The 21,976-nt window shown below is 32.8% G+C and overlaps 1 protein-coding gene across 1 annotated transcript in view; it reads left to right on the forward strand.

Annotated features, from left to right (window-relative positions):
* PABPC4L (poly(A) binding protein cytoplasmic 4 like) overlaps positions 1-21,976 on the forward strand; it is a 114,794-nt gene that overhangs the window by 40,246 nt on the left and 52,572 nt on the right. Inside the window, exon 3 of the transcript XR_001105864.2 lies at positions 18,644-18,727. The gene's annotated coding sequence lies outside the window, so the exon portion shown is untranslated. The remainder of the gene's footprint in view (positions 1-18,643; positions 18,728-21,976) is intronic.

Genomic DNA, 21,976 nt, shown 5'->3' on the forward strand with positions numbered 1-21,976 from the left:
GGGTAATATGAGCATTTTCATGGTCACTACAGCTGACACCACACTGGGTCACTCACATATTTTTTTCCAGATCAGCACAGTACTAAACCTTGTTCAAGGCTTGTGGCCACTACTACCTGGCTGCCACTCATTTTTATTCAAAGTCCAGGACCACTTTAATAAGCAGATGGTGAATCCTACTGTGACTAAGTCTATTCCATTAGGGTAGCAAACTCCCAGGGTGGGTCTAGAAACACCATGCAGGAGTAAAAACCTAGAATTGGTGCTTTAGAAATCTGCTTAGTGATTCACTTTATTGTATGTGAGTTTATACCCACATTTCAAGACAAATCATCTACGTCTGTACTCTTCCCTCTATTTCTCCTAAGAAGGAATCTGCCAGTGAGCTATTTATCCTGGAACTGGGATAAGTAGTTGATGGGTTGATGCAGGCATTCCCATGGCTGCGGGCTGCTGCAGCTGGTGCCACTCTGGGTCGCTCCTCATATCCACTGCCTCCAAAATCAGTGCAATACCAGGGCTTGCCCAGGAACTGCAGCCTTTGTGGGCTTACTGACACTCAAATTTATTTGGGTCCCCTTGGCACATTAGTCAGCCCATGGTGAAGCTGGCTGAGACTCAGTTTCCTCCTGTTAGGATGGAGGATTCCTCTCTGGTCCAGTGTTGGTCTAAATGCTCCCTCTAAGTGCACCAGCAGAATTCTGTCCTGTGCCTTATGATAGGGTAGCACTGAGTTTTTTTGCAAAGTCCCATGCCCACTCTCCTTCCTCTAAGCACACAGATTCTCTTTGTGCTGCACTGTATGGGCTTGAGGAAGAGGTCATGTAGGCAATGTAAGACTGTCCTGCCTATCCCCTTCAATGCCTCTTTCCTTGTTATTATGTTAAAACCGGGTACTATGATTACTCCTCTGATTTTCTGGTTCCTATGAAGGTAACTCCTTGCATGAATAGTTATTTAACTGGGTGTTCCTATAGGAGGGTAGTCACTGAAGGGCTCTGTTTGGCCATTGTGCTCTGCCTTTCTTGTAGATTTACCTAAGTTTAACATATTATTGAAGAAAAAAAGTTAATAGATTTAGTGGAGCCTAAATGTACAGTATTATAAAGCCTACAGTATTGTACATTAATATTGTAGGCCCTTACATTCACTCACCAATCACTCACTGAGTCACCCACAGAAACTTCCCTTTATATAAGCTTCATTCACAATAAACGCTTTATACAGGTGTTCCATTTTTTATCTTTTATGCTCTATTTTTACTGTGATTTTTCTATGTTTCGATATGCTTAGATACACAAATACTTATCATTGTGTTACAATTACCTACAAGTATTCAGTACAGTAACATGCTATGCAGATTTGTAGGCTAAAAGCAATAGACTATATCATATAGCCTGGGTGTATAATAGGCTTCACCATCTAAGTTTGTGTAAATACACTCTATGATGTTCCCAGAATGACAAAATTGCCTGATGATGCAATTTTTCAGGATGTATTCCCATCATTAAGTGGCATCATAATCATATTTGTATTCTGGTACCTAATAAAATCAATCTACAGTGGATGACTCCTAGCACCTAGAAATATTCCAGCAAAGCTATTATACTTTAAAGCAAAGAAAAAGACATTCTTTGAGTATCTAGGCAAAAAGTTCAAGTCACTTATAAAGAAAATAAAATAAGATTGATACCAGCCTTTTCAATTGTAATATTTTGTGCCAAAAAAATCTAATAATATGCTTAAGGTTCTAAGGAAGAAAAATCATAACAAAAAGATTTTATATCCGTCTAAATTGACCTTGTTGTGTAAAGGTAGACTTTAAGAATATGTCAAAACTCAAGGAATATTGTTCCCATAACTCCTACCTAGAACATTGTAGAATACAAAAACAATTAAACTGAAAATCTGGTGCTAAACACTTAATATATATTTATCTATGGAGAAATGACTAACAGACATAAAGAAGACAATAAAGTATGTGTAGGTTAAATATTCTGACATTTTACATAAAGTAACATAATTAATAGTGGTTTACAAAATTAAGAAAGTGTATGGAAAGGATAATCAGTTCACTAATTACTGATAATAACTGGGAGTGAAAGATACTACTTCAAATCAGATTTGTAGGGAGAGAGATAGGAGGAGGAAGAAAAGCATCCCAGTTAAATTTAATTTCACTCACAGAGAAAAACAACAGAATCTGAAAAAGTGAGAGGACTAAGGATATTCTTAAAAAGCTTTAGTGTAAATGTTATAAATGTTGCCATTACTCTAAAATTGCAAAACTTTCTAAATCCAAAATATATGAGGAGAGAGAGAACAAATAAATGACCACATAATGACAGACATATGTGTGAATAAAACATTAAATATGTAAGATAATGGAGGCCAAATATATTAATTCCAGTATAATAAAATGATCTTATATCACCAATAGGAAGAAAATGGTTTTATTGACTAGAAATGTAAAAACCAAAATTCCACCTTCTGCAAGTGACAGACTTGAAAAAACAACCTTCAAATGTGATCGAAATAGGAGGATGCATTGATATGCACTACTCAAATGCAATTGAAGTGAAGTAGGGGTTAAAATCTTGATATCCAAATGTACATAATTTATGCCAAATAGAGTATATAATGATGAAATATTTTATAATGTTAAAAACAATATTTCTCAGTGAAGCTGTAACAGCCATTAATCTTTATGCAAATAGCAATATATCGGTGACTTTCTTTAAAAACCAACTGAAGCTGCAAAAGAACTGTACAAGGAAATTAATAAAAATAAAAATCAATGCAAGGCAAATCACGTGGACTAAAATTTTATAAAGATATTGAAGTACTGTACATTTGTCATCAGTAATTTAGATATTATATTACAATATTGAAAGCTTAACCCATATTATGCTATACTTCTCTGAAGTACAACCAAGATATTCATAAAAACTCATCATTTTATACCACAAATGAAATCTTAACACTTAAAAAAATAAAAATAATACTAAGAGCATTCTCTGAATTTTCAATAAAACAATAATTTGTAACAAATTTGAAAAACAAAATATTCTTCCACATGGTATTAAAATGGACAGTGTTAAACAACTCTGGGATCAAACTGGAAACAAATAAATCTAGGCTATTTTTCAAAATTAAAATGGGGCTTATCAGAATTTTGGTATACAGCTAAAGTAATCAGCAGAAAGAATTCAACAGCATTAAATATGTGCATCAATAAAAATGAGAAAAAATTGAATTAATATCATTTTTAAAGTTATTTTAAAACCAACAAGATACTAAACCTAATGAAAACAGAGAGAAGAACTTGAGGAAATTGTCATCTAAATTAGAGTGTTGCTCAGCACTGTTTTACATTCGTGGACTAGAGCTGTTTAAATGAACAGTATTGCTGCCTTCATGGAACTTTCAGATGATTTGGATTTTAAAATGGACTGGTTTGGAAAGAAAAGATTTCTTTTCTCCCCAGAGTTGTTATGAGATAACAATTTGTAAAACAATATGGCCAAAGTTAGATTATACAAATGCAAACTTTATTACTGAAATATTTAAGACATATATGGATCTATTATATATTAATAGCTATACAATAAATAACCCATTCTAATATTATATTGATATTCAGTATATTTCCATAATTTATGGTATGTTTCATGAAAGTAATTGTTTCTCTTTCCAGAATCTATTGAAATATTATTTTTTCCGTGCATCCACATTTGTAAGAACACTGATGGATATGATGGTTTCTGTTTGATCAATATTAATTTAAAGCTGCTGAATATCCTTGGAGAGCTAATCAAGAAGGTAGAAATTTTTCCAAATTAATGTTGTCAAGTGACAGTAGATTTAAGAGGTAATGAGCACTATTTACTTAAAAAGAAAATGTTTTCCCTTATGCAATTACTGTTAGAAGAATCATTAGCCACAACAAAAGCTCTATGAGTCAGTTAAACATATGTCTCATTCTATAATTTATACTTCTTCTTAGCAGTCTTTGATCCCTTGGGTCAAGATTACTTTAGAAATACAAAGAGGACCTTAAAACTAAATAATTTCTATTATAAAATGAACATGTAAATTATCTGCTAAATTACTTGTACTTAATTAGTAATTTTGCATAATGACATACATTCTCTTTGGGTCTCTTCAGGCTCCGACAGATAACACTTTACAAATGTTACTTAAGTTCCAATTACAGCACAAACCTTGTAGAAATGTACTATTAATTTAAATATGAAAACGTGAGCAATACTAGTATTCTTTAGGCAAACTGTAATTCAACATTTCTGCCAAAGGGTGCCTTGGCTCATTCTGAATGCAATGCTTTTTACGTTATTGTTTCTTACTTGAGAAACTAAGAGCTATTCATTTGTTGAAGTTTGTAAGTGAATAAAACAGTGTACAATTATTAGAGTCAGCTCATTTGACTTTTAGAATAGTAATTCAGATTACAAAAATATTTATCTTCTATTTAAATCCTGGGGTTTTTTTGGTAGTTAACAATAAAATAACCATGAAAGACAGCTACTAGTACTAATATTGCAATGTTCTAGCTGAATATTCTAATCTTGCCATAATAACTTTGTGTTTTAAGTGATGACATGTAATTCACTCAGAGGGACAGTACATTTATTTCAAATAAAATGATGAAAATAAAAGGTATTTATTTGATTAACAAATAGTTATTGAATAATTACAATGTATAGAGGATAGAGCAATTAGGAAGATAGACATAGTTTCTCTTTCAGAAGTTTACATTCAGACTGTGCATATATGAAAGCATGCTTTGTGTGTGACTGTGTGTGTGTGTGTGTGTGTGTAAATGGAGAGAAATAGTGATTAGAAGTAGATAATGATTAGAAATAGATATGTGTGTGTGGAGGGGAGAAAAAGAATGAATAGGAAAATAGACAACCTATTATCAGAGTTTGTAAGAAAAATAGTTATGTAATAGACAATGACTTGAATAAGATGTCTACTGTAAATATACCCTTCCACTTTACACAGAAATATAAAATAAATTTTACAGGACTTTCATGTCCATCAAATTTAAATACTGGATAAATTATATGGAGATGGTACTTTGCTTTCTTTGAAACTTAACCTAGAGTGGTTCAACATTTTGAAAATCATGTCACCTCTGGCAATACCATTTGTGGTATATGAATTGTCATTGCAGCTTTTACGCTGACATCACTAATATCACTTTGTGATCTTATTTGTATAATAATGGTGATTTCGACCCTAATAAAGAATGTTAAACATTTAGAAAAAACATCTACAGTGTCTGGTTGAAGTTTTGCTGTAGTGTTTTATCACTTCACCTGAAAATTAATATCATGAATGTAATCTACTGACTTATTTTTCAAATTAAGCAACAAAAATGTTAAGATTAAATGCAAAGTTTAAAAGGAAGTACAGTAACTGACACAATCCTGAAACTTAAGAAATATATAAAAAAACTTACTCTTATTGGAATGTTTAAAAACACTTAAATTCAGAATGAGCAAGGTTTATTTTCTTTTATATATGAAGTACAAATAATGCAAAATATTAATATGATGAACCACAGAACATTGTAGAAAAAAATAATCTGATCAGACAAATGTGAAATTTTAAAAGTGAGTAATTTATTCTTCTGATTGTGCAAAGACAATGTTTATAGATGAATCAATGAGAAAGCAAAATATTATGTGTATAATAAACTGCAAATCATATGTAAAATTCAAAAAGAACAAAAAAAGAGGAGATGTTATTTATATTTATTCATTTTTTAAATAGAGTCTGGCTTTGTTGCCCAGGCTGTAGGTCAGTGGTAGGATCTCAGCTCACTGCAACCTCTACCTCCAGGATTCAAGCAATTCTCATGCCTCAGCCTCCCGAGTAGCTGAGACTGCAGGCATGTGCCACCATTCCTGGCTAATTTTTGTATTTTTAGTAGAGATGAGCTTTCATCATATTGCCCAAGCTGATCTGAAGCTCCTGAATTAAGGCAGTCTGCCCACCTCAGTCTCCCAAAGTACTATGATTATAGGCATAAGCCACCCAGCTGAGGAGATGTCATTTAGAATAACAGTCTGTAATACAGATACTTTGTTAATATTTGAAACCTTTAAAATTAATTCACAGAAAAATTTCCCTGTTGCAGTAACATTGTATAACACATAGAACAGTAACTCACGTTAGTGGGTGACACAAGTTTACAACCAATTTAAAAATAAATACCAAGACTATTAGCAATTTATTGCATTTTTCATCAATAACTCATATTTGCCAAGAATCTTTTAGAAAGACTTCACAAATCAATTAAGATACAAGGCTATTAATGTACAATGTCTATAATAATGTAAAATGTATAGTAATTTCTAGAATAATAGTTTTTTTAGTAAACTTTCATCTTGTACCTTGAACTACAATAATTTGCTAAACAGATTTGTTTTTAACTTTTTTTACTATATTTTAGTACATTTTTATTGAATGAAAAATTAAAAACAAAGTATAAAAAATGGTGTGATAATTTTTTCAGATACATTTGCTAATTGAAATAGACTCACTAAGCTACATGAAAATGAGTATATCTCATTAAAGTTCAAGGAATTGCTAAAAACTATGTGACAAAAAGTAGCCTTACTCTTGGGAATTTTTAAAGCTTTCCATATTGGTTGAAATTTGATGAGGATTAGTTTAAACATATTGATTTGGTAATAAATATATTGTTATCATGTGGTTGCTATTGAAAAAGTATAATTTTTAACTCAGTATGAATTTGCAATATTGAATTGAATGACTGATTTATCTGAAGTTAATGTATAATATGTAAACGAACATTTGGAGAAAAAAATTAATTAACCTACAAGATGAATTTGAGGCATATGTATAATGAATTGTGTTTTAAAGTACTTCGGGTCTTGTTAGTTTCATACTCATTTATTTGGAAATACGCTAAAGTAGAGATACATTTGAAATACATATTTAGTGGAAAATTATTTTATAGTGTAGTTACTGTAATAAAACCAACTGCATATACATAAGAAGAGATTTGAAATAATTTTAGCAAAATTATTTTTTAATAAAATGTGATTATTAAATGTGCAGAGACATGAAAAATAGGAATAATATTGAAATGTATTTATGCAATTTATTTTGAAATATTTCATATCATTGTAATTCTACATTTGTGTGATTTTTGTCCAAAACTGTAATATAAATTACATATCAACATGTTTTCCTAAATATAATTTTATATTGGCACCAGAAGTGTGCCTCACAATTATTCTTTTATTTTATGTTGTGATTTTTATTTATTCTCTTGGGGAAACTAGCAGAGTTTCTAGACAAAGGAGACCCCCAACAAATATTGGTTTAAACCAGTGATGAATAAGCACATGAATGTATGAATGTACACATATTCACTATTGATAAAGATGTAGATTAGATTTTACCATGAGTGTAGACATTTGAAAACACATATTTTATTATTTTAGAAAAGAACAATCTAATATTAACTATTTATATATTTTTTTCTTTTTTCTTCCTAATTTTAGTTTCATGGGGGTACATGTTTGTTACATGGGTATATTGTATGTTGTGGGGTTTGGTGTAATGATTATGTTGTGGGGCTTGGTGTAATGATTAAGCTGTTACTCTGCTTACCCAAATAGTAAGTGAAGTAACAGAGGTAATTATTCAATTCATACTTTCCTGTCCCCCTCCACCCTCAAGTAGGACCCATTGTCTGTTGTTCCCTTCTTAGTGTTCCTGTGTACTCAATGTTTAGCTCTCATTTATGTGAGAACCTGCAATATTAATATTTGGTTTTCTGTGCCTGCATTAATTTGCTTGGGATAATGGCTTCAAGCTGCATCCACGTTGCTGTAAATAACGTGATCTCATTCTTTTCTATGCCTGGGTAGTATTTGATGGTATGTATGTAGCACACTTGATTTATCCAATCCACCATTGATTGGCATATAGGTTGATTCCATGTCTTTGATACTTGTGCCATCTCTGATTTCTTTCAGCAGTCTTTTGTAGTTCTCCTTTTGGAGATCTTTCACTTCTTTGGTGAGCCATATTAGTAGATACTTTATTTTATTTTATTTGTCACTATTGTAAGTGAGATTGTGTTCTCAATTCTACTCTCAGTCAGTGTAAAGAAATGCTACTGATTTTTTTTTTTTTTACTTTGATTTTGTAACCTGAAACTTTGCTGAAGTTGTTTATCAGATTGAGGAGCTTTAGAGTAGATACTATGAGGTTTTGTAGATATATAATTATATTTTATATAAAAGGAGATAGGTTGACTTCCACTCTTCCTATTTGGATGCCCTTTCTTTCTTTCTTTTGCCCAATTACTCTGGCTAGAACATCGAGTACTATACTAAATAGGAGTAGTGAGAGTGGGCATCCTTATCTATTTTCCAGCTCTCAAAAAGAATGCTTCCAGCTTTTACCTGTTAAGTTTGTGGGTTTTATTATTTTGAATTACGTTTCTTTGATGCCTGATTTTTTGAGGGTTTTTAAAATGAAGGGATGTTGAATTTTATTAAAAGCCTTTTCTGGGTCCCTTGAGGTGATCATGTGGTTTTTGTTTTCAGTTCCATTTATGTAATGAATCAAATTCATTGATTTCTTTGTTGAACCAACCTTGTATTCCAGGAATAGAGCCCACTTTATTATGCTGTATTGGATTTTTGATCTGTGGCTGGTTTCAGTGTGCTAGTATTTTGTTGAGGATTTTCCCATCTATATTTTTAGGTTGTCTCATACTTTTCTATAGCTTCTTGTTTTGCTTTTTGTATTCTCTTTAGTAATGAAATGATCTTCAATGAATTTTTTCTAAATGTATTAGAGTCAGAAGATGTCAAAGGACTTTAAGCTAGGGGACATGTTTTTGGTCACCCCATTCTATGACATATGATACCTTGAAACCTCTGCCTGCCCTTCCTTCCTTCCTTCCTTCCTTCCTTCCTTTCTCTCTCTTTCTTTTCTTTCTTCCTTTCTTCCTTCACTCCCTCCCTCTCACACTTATTTCCTTCCTTCCTTCCTCCCTTCCTTTGTCTCTTCCTTCCTCCCTCTCTTCCTTCCTTCCTCTCTTCCTTCCTCTCTTCCTCTCTTTCTTCCTTCCTCTCTTTTCCTTCCTCTCTTTCTTTCTTCTTTCTTTCCTGCTTGTATAGAAAATTTGCACCATTCTTACATTCTTATAAATATATATAAGCAGTGAACCACTACATTTTTTAATGTAATACAGGTTTCCTCGAATTTTATATTTTAAAATATAATTTTAATATAAATTACTTTTCTTATATTTTTCTTACATTACAATTAGGTTTATAATATTTTTTAAATGTATGTAATGCTCAGCTATACTATTTATGAATTTTGTTTCTAAAATATTAGTTATAAAAATGTTTATGCCTGGGAAAATTAGGAATTTTTACTTATGTAATGTCTTCATGTATTAGTTAAGATACAAGTCTTTTTGTTGTAAGACCAAATAGAACATGGATTAAAAATAAAATTATATTGTTCCCTTTTACATAAAGAGCTTTAGACCAACATAGCAGCTTTACTGGGTGGGGATCTGAATGCCTTCTACATTGTTGATCTGCCTTTTTCATATGGCTTCCAATGCACTGTTATTTCAAGTTTTATTATCCTATCTCCTTAGTGGCTAGGAGATAGGGTGAAGGGGAGAGTAAGAAGATGAGAGAATGGTATGTCTATACTTTTGTAAGGCACCAGGGAATCTCTTTATATAGGCAGACATGTTATACATTAAAACACAGTGCTACTACTAAAGGAAAGAGAGGAATATAGATATCAGTAGCTGTTTGGGGACTTAGCAGACAATGCAACACACCAAATTAGGTGATGAGTCATTTGCAGGTAGGTCTGTGTTTTGTTCTTTTAAAAACATCACCTAACAACACAACACTTATGCGTGAATAAGAAGTAAATAAATATTATACTTATGGAACAAATAAATGGTGTAAAGAACAAAAAGATAGAGCTTAATGAGGGGTTAACTAGGTAGAGTTTGATGACAGAAACTTTATTTACATGGGGTAATTTTATTCTTTTTATTTATTGACAGTAGTCAGTTTTAAATATTACAAATGTGCTCAATTTGAGGGCCATCTGTGGGGTTATAACTTTCTTGTTTTTAACATTGTGGACCTAGTTGCACTCAAACAAAAATGTTTGTATTGCTATCATTGTCTGTTTCCTTTGACTTTTTAGTTATTATCTGCTCTTTAACCACTAAATAAACTGGTTAAAAATAAGTCATATAATACTTTTCATAATTATTTTTATTTATCCTGGTCTTTTCTAAAAAATCTCTAGTTGCAGCAGTTAAAAGGAAGAAAAAGAAACCTCATATTTAACAAGTGTAGTGTATTTTCCAAAGTAATGTGAAATAAATATTGATTGTGAAGCTTGTGTTTTTTTCAGGATACCCAAGCTTAACGATTAAAAACATGGTCACAATAAATGTAACAAAAAGAGTTTGCTGAACCCTCTTTTAACCCACATAACTGCAGAAATTCTTGCCTCCAAAAAATTTATCATGATGATACTGGAATATCTCAGTAAATGTTCATAAACATCCCTTTAAGACTGTCACATGGAACTTGTAGATTCAGACATTCAAACTTTTATGCCATAATTAAGGGTCAACTGTTGCCTTTTCTTTTACTCCGGTTACAGAAATATTGCTACTACTCTGCTTGACAAGTGGCAAGCCTGGAAACTTTTCTCTATTCTTGAAATGAGGTGACACAGCTTGACTATTCAGTGTGTGTTTGTGTGTGTGTGTGTGTGTGTGTGTGTGTATTTTAATATTGGATTCCAAAAAAGGGATTCTCCTATAGTCTCACATTAAGGAGATACTTCCTAAGTATATGTATCAGTACAACAATGGGTCTTATATATTTTTTGTTATTCAAATGTAGAGAATATCATTAAGGAAAAAATCAGTGATAGGAATCTTGGCAGGAACTAAGAAAATACAGTATTCAGGAATTCAAACTTGGCCTAAGAATAAAATTTAGAGTTTTGTGGATAAGTGGTTGAAAAGGACATTATTTAAGTAAAAAGCTCAATAAAGGGTATATTTTTCATCCTAAGATAGGTACCATATATTACAGAGTTGAAGAGTGTAGGGATGTTAAGAGTATGTTTCACAACATCTTTTCCCATAAACATACACTGGATTTTACCTTAAATTCACAGATATAATTATTTTCTATAGCCAAAGTAGGAGATCTCATGAGAACGAAATACAATAAATTAATAGATAAATAGATAGATTTCACATTCTATTAATTATTTGTATATTTAATATGATAGCACATTTATTTATGTTAAGTGTTGTTATTCACATGGCATTAACTTGATCTAGAATTTTTTTCTAAAGATTTTTATTCTGTTATTAGATGAATTTCAAAGAAAATGAGGCCCATAATCACTCAAATATGTGTTATATAAAGCCAATCTTTCCCATTGTTGTTGTTGTTGTTGAGAAAGAGTCTCACTCTGTTACCCAGACTGGACGATCTTGGCTCACTGCAACTGTCACCTCCCAGATTCAAGTGATTCTCCTGCCTCAGCCTCCTGAGAGCTGGAACTACAGGCATGTGCCATCATGCCTAGCTAATTTTTGTATTTTTAGTAGAGATCAGGTTTCACCATGTTGGCTACAATGGTCTCAATCTCCTGACCTGGTGATCCACCTGCCTCGGCCTCCCAAAATGCTGGGATTACAGGCGTGAGCCACCATGCCTGGCCCATAAGGCCAATCTTATGCTGACAACTATCTTTTTGGTATTCAGTCATTTACTGCTTCATTTATTCTAATAAATGTATGTCCTGTTCTGTGTTTGGCACTAAAATGAAATTTTAGGTGTTGAGTAGGGAGATTTCCTTGAGAGAAAGACTGTACAGAAGTTTAGAAATTTTGGGGGCTAATACATTAGATTATAGATATTTAAGTGTTCTTTGTGTAGATTGGTCTTCTGTATCCATAATCTTGCCAATTCTGTTGTTGGTACTGATGATCTCATACATATTATAATAAGAAATATGTGAGAAAACTTTGTAAATTTTGATATGACTCAATGTATTCATTCCAAAGATTCTATTAGGCAAAATTCAGCTAATTACATATTTGTCATATATTGACTTAAAGGTTTAATTAATTTTTGTTTTATTCCATAAAATTATTTTTAGCAATATCTATTGTTATTCATAAAGTAATCTGTTTTTTTCCCATTGAGTTAACATCTTTACAAGTAATCTAGGAAGAATCTCAATCTCAGTTCAGAAAAACTTCAGGTAAGGATGTTGTAAGATCTTGGACAAATTCAACATTCATATCATCAGTGATCATTTATTCATCTACTGAATATGAGGAAAACATGCTTTTAAACAACAAGAAGTTGATGCCAAATGTCTAAACACGAAGAATATTTTTGACAAAGCAAATACAATCTTCTACAACTTTCTAGGAGGTTAATCTGTGAAGGCTATGTGGTATCTAAAAAAAACAATATGTTACTATCTTTGGTTGATGTTAAAGTTCGTGTGTAAGTTGGGAAAATATGGTTGATGGTATAATCCATAGCTTTGGATGAGTGGAGTTTCCTGAATAGAGTAAGCAATCATTAGTCTAATCCCTTTATATTACCATACTTTTTCTAACATCTCCTTCTTATTTTATAAAATAATAGATAGGTAAGATTGAAATAGAGTTTCCTATAAGGCATATTTAATAATATTTTATAAAGATATGAATTTTCTAGGGAGTCAGTTTCCTATATGAATACATTTAAACTTTTACATAGAAAACAAAATAGATTATATTAATTATGCAATATTCCTGGTTCCTTGATGCCAATTTAGCTCCTTTAGTGTCCTGTTTTGCTTAAGACAAGACAGGATTCACCACCTTCTTATTTCCTCTTTGGAATTGGTTGAAATGTAAAAATCCTCTTTTAATTTATCTGGTAATAATCTTACATATATAGCCTTTAAAACATGCACAAAGTTGCAAAAGCCCATTAAGAATAAAGATATTTGTAAAGTGAGACCCTATTTCCAAAAAAAAAAAAAAAAAAAACAAAAAAAAATTAGGCATAGGGGCACATACCTGTAGTCTCAGGTACTCTGGAGGCTGAGGCAGGAGGATTAATTGAACCAGGAGTTCAAGCCTGCTTTGAGGTAACATCACACCACTGCACTCCAGCATGGACTACAGAGCAGGACCCTGTCTTAAGAAAATAAAATAAAATAGAGAATAAATATATTTGTATTTAAACAAAACAGATTATTGAATGTGGGGAGGAAAAATATCCGAAAACATATGGCCTTTAGCTAAGGTGACCCTTATTCAAATTAAATAGATAACATCACATGAACAATTAAATAAATTTTGAAGATAAAAATCTTTCATTATCAAATTCAAAATTTTAATTTGTTTTTTACTTATTAAATATAATTTTTTCTAACCTTTATGGGCATTTACATGGATAATATTCTTGGTCTATTGGTATATTTCAAAAAATATATATAATTGAAAAACCAACATCTGAACTTTAACTCCAAGCATAAAAAGTAATGACTCAGGAAAACGAAAGCACTATGAAGACAGAAAGAAGGAAGAGCAATGAATTTTATATTGCTAATAATACCTTATTTATACTTAATATTGAAGACACAGTACTAAAAAAATAGAGACAAGCTATAATGAAAATGAGTTGAAAGGAAATCCATCATGTTTTGACATTTATCCCCTTAAACATAACTCTCAAATGTAATCCCCAGTGTTAGAGGTGGGGGCCTCATGGGAAGTGTTTGTGTCATGGGAGCCGATCCCACATGAATAGATTAATCACCTTCCCAGTGTAGGAGGTGAGTGAGTTCTTGGTCTATTAGTTCCTTCCAGAGCTTGCTGTTAAAAATAACAGTCTCTCAGACCACAGGGCAATCATAGTAGTACTCAGAATTAAGAAACTCACTGAAAACCACACAACTAAATGAAAACTGAACAGCCTGCTCCTGAATGACTACTGGATAAATAATGAAATGAAGGCAGAAATAAAGCTGTTCTTCAAAACCAATAAGAATAAAGACACAATGTAACAGAATATCTGGGACACATTTAAAGCAGTGTCTAGAGGGAAATTTATAGCAATAAATGTCTGCAAGAGATGTGAGGAAAGATCTAAAATTAATACCCTCACGTCGCGATTAAAAGAACTAGAGGAGCAAGATAAAACAAACTCAAAAGCTAGCAGAAGACAGGAAATAACTAAGATCAGAGCAGAACTGAAGGAGATAGAGACACAAAAAACCCTTCAACAAAATCAATAAATCCAGGAGCTGAAAAGATCAACAAAATAGATAGACTCTCTAGCCAGACTAATAAAAAAGCAAAAAGAAGAATGAAATAGATACAATAAAAAATGATAAAGAGTATATCCACAGAAATACAAACTACCATCAGAGATAACTAACTACAAATACCTCTATGCACATTAACCAGTAAATCTAGAAGAAACAGATAAATTCCTGGACACTTACACCCTCCCAAGACAAACTAGGAAGAAATTGAATCCCTAAATAGACCAATAACAAAATCTGAAGTTGAGGCAGCAATTAATAGTCTACCAACCAAAAAAAGTTCAGGACCAAACGGGTTCACCGCCGAATTCTACCAGAGGTACAAAGAGGAGCTGGTACCATTCCTTCTGAAACTATTTCAAACAATACAAAAAGAGGGAATACTCCCCATGAGACCAACATCATCCTGATACCAAAACCTGGGAGAGACATAACTAAAATAGAAAAATTCAGGCTAATATCTATGATTAACATCAATGCAAAAATCTTCAATAAAATACTGGCAAATCAAATCCAACAGCACATCAAAAAGCGTATCCATCACAATCAAGTTGGCTTCATTGCTGGGATACAAGACTGGTTCAACATATGAAAATCTATAAACATAATCCATCACGTAAACAGAACCAAAGACAAAAAACACATGATTATCTCAATAGATGCAGAAAAGGCCTTTGACAAAATTTAACAGCCCTTTATGCTAAAAACTCTCAATAAACTAGGTATCCATGGAACATATCTCAAAATAATAAAAATTATTTATGACAAACCCACAGCCAATGTCATACTGAATGGGCAAAAACTGTAAGCATTCCCTTTAAAAACTGGCATAAGACAAGGATGCCCTCTCTCATCACTCCTATTCAACATAGTATTGGAAGTTCTGGCCAGGGCAATCAGGAAGAAGAAAGAAATAAAGTGTATTCAATCAGAAAAAGAGGAAGTCAAATTGTCTCTATTTGCAGATGACATGATTGTATATTTGGAAGTCCCCATCATATCAGCCCCAAAATCTCCTTAAACTGATAAGCAACTTTAGCAAAGTCTCAGGATACAAAATCTATGTGCAGAAATCACAGGCATTCCTTTACATAATAACAGAAAAACAGAAAGCCAAATCATGAGTGAAGTCCCATTCAAAATTGCCACAAAGAGAATGAAATACCTAGTAATACAATTAACAAAGGACATGCAGGACCTCTTCAAGAAGAACTACAAACCACTGCTCAAGGAAATAAGAGAGGACACAAACAGATGGAAAAACATTCCATGCTCATGGCTAGGAAGAATCAATATCATGAAAATCGCCATTCTGCCCAAAGTAATTTATAGATTCAATGCTATCCTCATCAAGCTACCATTGACTTTCTTCACAGTATTGGAAAAAAACACCTTGAACTTCATGTGGAACCAAAAGAGAGCCCAGATAACCAAGACAATCCTAAGCAAAAAATGAAACAAAACTGGAGGCATCATGCTACCTGACTTCAAACTATACTACAAAGCTACAGTAATCAAAACAGCATGGTACTGGTACCAAAACAGAGATACTGACCAATGGAACAGAACAATGGCCTCAGAAGTAACACCACACATCTACAACCATCTGTCCTTTGACAAACCTATGAAAAACAAGCAATGGAGAAAGGATTCCCTATTTAATAAATGGTGTTGGGAAAACTGGCTAGCCGTATACAGAAAGCTGAAACTGGATCTCTTCCTTTCACCTCATACTAAAATTAACTCCAAATGGATTAAAGATTTAAACATAAGACCTAACCATATAAAAACCCTAGAAGAAAACCTAGGCAGTAGCATTCAGGACATAGACATAGGTAAGGACTTCATGACTCAAACACCAAAAGCAAGAGCAACAAAAGCCAAAATAGACAAATGGGATCTAATTAAACTTAAGAGCTTCTACACAGCAGAAGACACTATCATTAGAGTGAACTGGCAACCAACAGAATGGGAAAAAAATGTTTGCAATCTACCCATCTGACAAAGGGCTAATATCCAGCATCTACAAAGAACTTAAATAAATTTACAAGAAAAAAACAACCCCATCAAAAAGTGGGTGAAGGAGATGAACAGTCACTTTTCAAAAGAAGACATTTATGCAGCCAACAAACATATGAAAACAACCTCATCATCACTGGTCATTAGAGAAATGCAAATCAAAACCACATTGAGACATCATCTCATGTCAGTTAGAATGGCAATCATTGAAAAATCTGGAGACAATAACAGATGCTTGAGAGGATGTGTAGAAATAGGAATGCTTTTACACCATTGGTGGGAGTGTAAATTAACTCAACAATTGTGGAAGGCACTGTGGTAATTCCTCAATGATCTAGAAATAGAAATACCATTTGACCTAGCAATGCCATTACTGGGTATATACCCAAAGGATTATAAAACATTCAAGTATAAAGACACATGCACATGCATGTTTACTGTGGAACTGTTCACAATAGCACAGCCTTAGAACCAACCCAAATGCCCATCAAAGACAGAGTGGATAAAGAAAATGTGGCACATCTACACCATGGAATACTATGCAGCCATAAAAAAAGATGAGTTCATGTCCTTTGCAGGGGCATAGATGAAGCTGGAAATCATCATTTTTAGCAAACCAACACAAGAACAGTAAACCAAACACTGAATGTTCTCACTCATAAGTGGGTGTTGAACAATGAGAACATATGGACATGGGTAGGGGAACATCACACACCGGTCCTATAGGGAGGTGGGGAGACAGAGGAGGGATAGTAGGGTGTGGGAGGATTGGGGATGGTTAACACTAGGAGAAATACCTAATGTAGATGATGGGGGGATGGATGTAGCAAACCACCGTGGCATGTGTATACCTATGTAACACACCTGCATGTTCTGCACATGTACCCAGAACTTAAAGTATAATAAATAATAAAATAAACTATCACCATCGTTCTACTCTCTTGCTTCCTCTGTTACTATGTGATTTTTGCACCTGGCTCTCCTTTTCTTTCTACCATGACTGGAAGCAATCTGAGACCCTCACCAGAAGCACATGCTGATCCCATGCTTCTTATGCATACTGGAGGAAGATCAGCCAAACAAAACCTCTTTGTTTTATAAATTACCCAGCCTCGAATATTTATTTTTAGCAGAATAAAACAGATGAATGCAGTAAATTTGTACCAAAGGAGGGATGTTGTTGTAAATATACCTGAAAATGTGGAAGCAGTTTTGAAACTGGGCAATGGGGAGATTTTGGAAGAGTTTGGAGGGCATCAGCTGTTAAGTCTGTCTTCCCCCATGGTATTTAGTCTGCAGGTGCCCAGAAAGCAAGAGTAGTGGAGACCTGATAACATTCACCTAGATTTTAGAGGATATATCAGATATATCAGAAAGCTTGAGTCAGGCAGAAGTCTGTCACAGAGGCAGAACCACTTTAGAGAGTACTCACCAGGACTTTGGTTAGTGTAGCTGTCGAAATGGGGCCACTGCCTTCCACATTCCAGAATGGTAAAGCCATTAGAAGGTTGCAACCTCAGCCTAGAATACTTGCAGGCATTCACTTCCGACCTGTGAGAAGACACATGTGGGTGGTACCCAGTAAAGCCATGGGAGTAGGGCTGCCCAGCACCTTGGGAGCCACCCATGTCAGAACTGTTTCAAGGATGTCAGACGTGGATTGAAAGAGGTTAGTTTGAAGATTTAAGATTTAATGTCTGCCCTGCTGAGTTTCGTCTTGCCTTTTGGAATGGCATCGTTTACCCAATGCCTGCACCATCATTGTGCCTTAGAAGTAAATTGTTTTGATTTTACTGACTCACAGCTGTAAGGAGCTTGCCTTGAGTTTTAGATGAGACTTTTCACTCGAGTTTATGCAGGAACAAGTTAAGACTGCAGATTATTGAGAAGAGATCATTGTTTTTCAATCTGAGAAGGACATGAGTTTGACATGGTGGGGAGGAGGTCAGAATGCTATAGTTTGGATGTTCATCTTCTAATATCTCTGGTTGAAATGTTATCCCCAATGTTGGAGGTGAGGCCTAATAGAAAGTATCTGTGTCATGAGGGCAGATTCCTCAAAAATAGGTGAATCATTTCCTAGTGGGTGGCAAGTGAGTACTTGTTTTATTGGTTCCCTAGAAAGCTGGGGAATCTAACACCCCTGCCTCTCTTTTTCTTCCTCTGTCACCATATGAACTCTGATACACTGGCTCTCTTACAGCTTCTCCTATGAATGGAAGCAGGTGAGGCCTTCACGAGAAGAAGATGCTGATGCCATCCTTCCTGTACAGCCTGAAAAAGAACTGTAAGCCAAAGAAACCTCTTTTTTTATTAATATAAATGATCTAGCCTCAGATATTTCCTTATAGTGATATACAATGGACTAGGACAATGTCCTATAGTTGGTATGTGAACTCTATAACTCAAATTAAATAATTCAAAATAACTTAAATGTATAACAACATAATGTTTTGCTTCTTTTTTTTGTTTCTTGAGAACTCTATGAACCAATGATATAAATATACTAAAAATGTGAAAGCAAATATGGCAAACCTTATCATGTTATCAGACACACTTTTTCCTGCCTAGGTGGTAGAGCAACGCACTTTATTTTGATAATCAAGATAAATACAATAAATTGCCAGTACAATAAATAACTTTTTTCTCCTTGTTCATATGCTGGTGTGAGCGACCTTGGATGCCCAGGAAAAATTATAACTTTTTATTTTAATAGCAGTTTTGCTAAGTTTCTTTGTAAAATCACTGGCCACTTAGACACTAAAATGTCTAAAACATCAAAGTGGAAAAGTCAGCACATGAATAAACTATTTTGTGAATAAGTTTAGGCATAACATAAAGATATGAAAATCCTTTTATAGCAAAGATAATGTTTACCTTCTATTTTATTAGTTCTCTCATTAACAACAATTCAATGAAAATTCAAGGTGATTGAAGAGCATTTTATAAAATATCTTTGTATTAGATTTTTATAGCTGTCATAACAAAATGCCACAAATGTATTGGCTAAAAACAGTAAGAACTTACTCTCTCACAGTTTTGGAAGCTATAAATCTGAAATCAAGGTGTTAGCAGACCCATGCTTTTTCTAAAGTCATTAGCAAATCGTCTCTTACCTTTTCCTAGCTTCAGGTAGACCTAGTAATGCTTAGCATTCCTTTGCTACTTGTCACATCCCTCAAATATCTAACTTCACCATCTCATAACCTTCTTTCCTCTCCATATCTATGTGACTCCTCTACTCTGTTTACAAGAACATCAGTCACTGTATTTAGGACCCATCCTAATTCAACATAATACTATTTTAATTAATTATACTGCAAAGACCTTAGTTCCTAAGGAAGTTAAATAATGAGATTCTGGGTAGACATGAATTTTGAGGACCACTCCTCAATCCACCAAAATTGCCAATTACAATTTTTGTATATATTACTATTTTTATAAATCAGAGGAATATAAATACTTTGCAAATTATGATGAAGTTACATCTCAATAAACCCATTATAAATTTAGAATATTAAATCAAAAATGCATTTAATACACCTAACCTATAGAACATCATCTCGTTTCCTTGCCTACGTAAAACGTATCCAGAACAGTTAAATTAACCAAAATTGGAGAAAATCATCTAATAAAAAGACTGTTTTATAATAAAGTGTTAGGAAATTTATGTAATTTATTGAATAATGTACTAAAAGTGAAAAACAGAATGGTTCTATGAGAGCTCACAGTACAGTTTCTACTGACTGCATATTGTGTTTATGCCAAATAACTGCAAATCAAGCCATCATAAGTTGAGGGCCATCTGGAATGTTAACACATAAATCAATTCAAAATTGTGTAATGATATCTTTTTGTAGGTTATGGGTAACTATTGTAACACTCTTTTATCACTTGCTAAATAACAATACACACAGGATTCAGGAAGAAGATGGAGTACAGTCTAATTCTTTGGATGTTTTCTATAATACATTTATGTTAAATATTTCTCTGAGATAGTAGTTGTACATTTCATGAATATATTGACAATAGGAAACAATAAAATTATGAATATACTAAATGATATAATTAATAGTGAAAATTAGCTGTAAAAATTTTCAACAGATTATGCAGATGAAACAATTCTAAAAAGATAGCATTTATTTTTTTTTAAGTTAAATTTTATGCGTAGGTTCAAAAATGTATAGTAAAACAAGAGAAATAATTTAGTAAACTCTAACAATATTAGTTTTCGATAACCATAACCAAATATGAGTCAAATGTGTGCTATGCATTAGTCTTTGGGGAAATTCAAGTCAAATTCTTAATGAGAAGATTAAATCTACAGAATGGCTATCATAAGAAGAAAGACAATAAAGTATTTTCAAGGTTGTGGAAAAATTAAAACCTTCACATATTGCACATGGAATAATTAGTTTGGAAAGCAGTTTGGCACTTTCCTAGCATATTCTAGAGCATATCTATCTATCTAGCTATCTATAAAGATAGGCATTGATAAATCAGAAGTATGCATGAATGTATTCATTTGTCTAATATTCATGTTAAATTTTACTATTAACTACTAGAAGATGAGAAATAATGTACCCTAATAAGATAATTCAGAAAAATAATAAAATGATAAAAGTAATGTATGTCTTATGCTATACACTATATAGCATAAATTTAGCATATTCTATAGCTGTTTCTATTCTAAGCATCTGCCCCTCCTAAGAAAAGGAAAACACATCCAAGACTTGTAAACAAGATCAGAACATAAAAAAAATCAATAACAACAACAAAGCAAACTCATCATAGTAAAAATGTCCAAAATGAAAGGCAAAAATATTTCAAAATCACCCCCCAAAAAAATTAAAAAGCAAAATAACTTCATAGAAACTATATGACCTACAGCTAAATGTACATATTCAGTAAAAACAACATTTTTTAAAATGGTGAAATGCAGGTCATTTCAGCAAAAAAGATAATTTACTGTAAACAAATTTGCATTGTAAGAAATATTAAAGAAATACATTCATAGAGAAAGAAAATTATTCTGAAAGGAAATGTGTAAATGTCAGAATGAATCAAGAAAAGAGGGAGAAATAAAAGTGAATACTAATGGTATAAAAATAATGTTACCTGAGGTTTAATATATACAGAATTAAATATCTTGAAAATGATGTAGAGAGGCTGGAGAGGAGTAAATCAATTTAAATAATTCTATGCTTCTTGAACCATCTGAGCATTGATAAATGAGAAGTACGCACAAATGCACTAATTTGTGTAACATCCATGTTAAATATTAACTAGTAAAACATGAGAAAGAATTTATTTCTAACAAGGTAATAAAGAAAAAATAATGAAATGATAAAAGTGACATATTTGATTAACCCAAAAGAGGTGGAAAAAAATGAATAAAATGTGGGTAGATAAAAGAGTAATAAAAAAATGGTAGTTATAAATTAAAGTAAAGCCGTAATTAAATTCCATGTAAGAAAATAATAATTTAATTAAAATTTACAATGTCAGACTTTGGAAAACAAAAATTGCAGCCATT

The sequence above is a fragment of the Aotus nancymaae genome, unplaced genomic scaffold, assembly GCF_030222135.1.
Source record: "Aotus nancymaae isolate 86718 unplaced genomic scaffold, 86718_ANA_hifiasm-v0.15.2.pri h1tg000033l, whole genome shotgun sequence".
Classification (NCBI taxonomy): Eukaryota; Metazoa; Chordata; class Mammalia; order Primates; family Aotidae; genus Aotus; species Aotus nancymaae.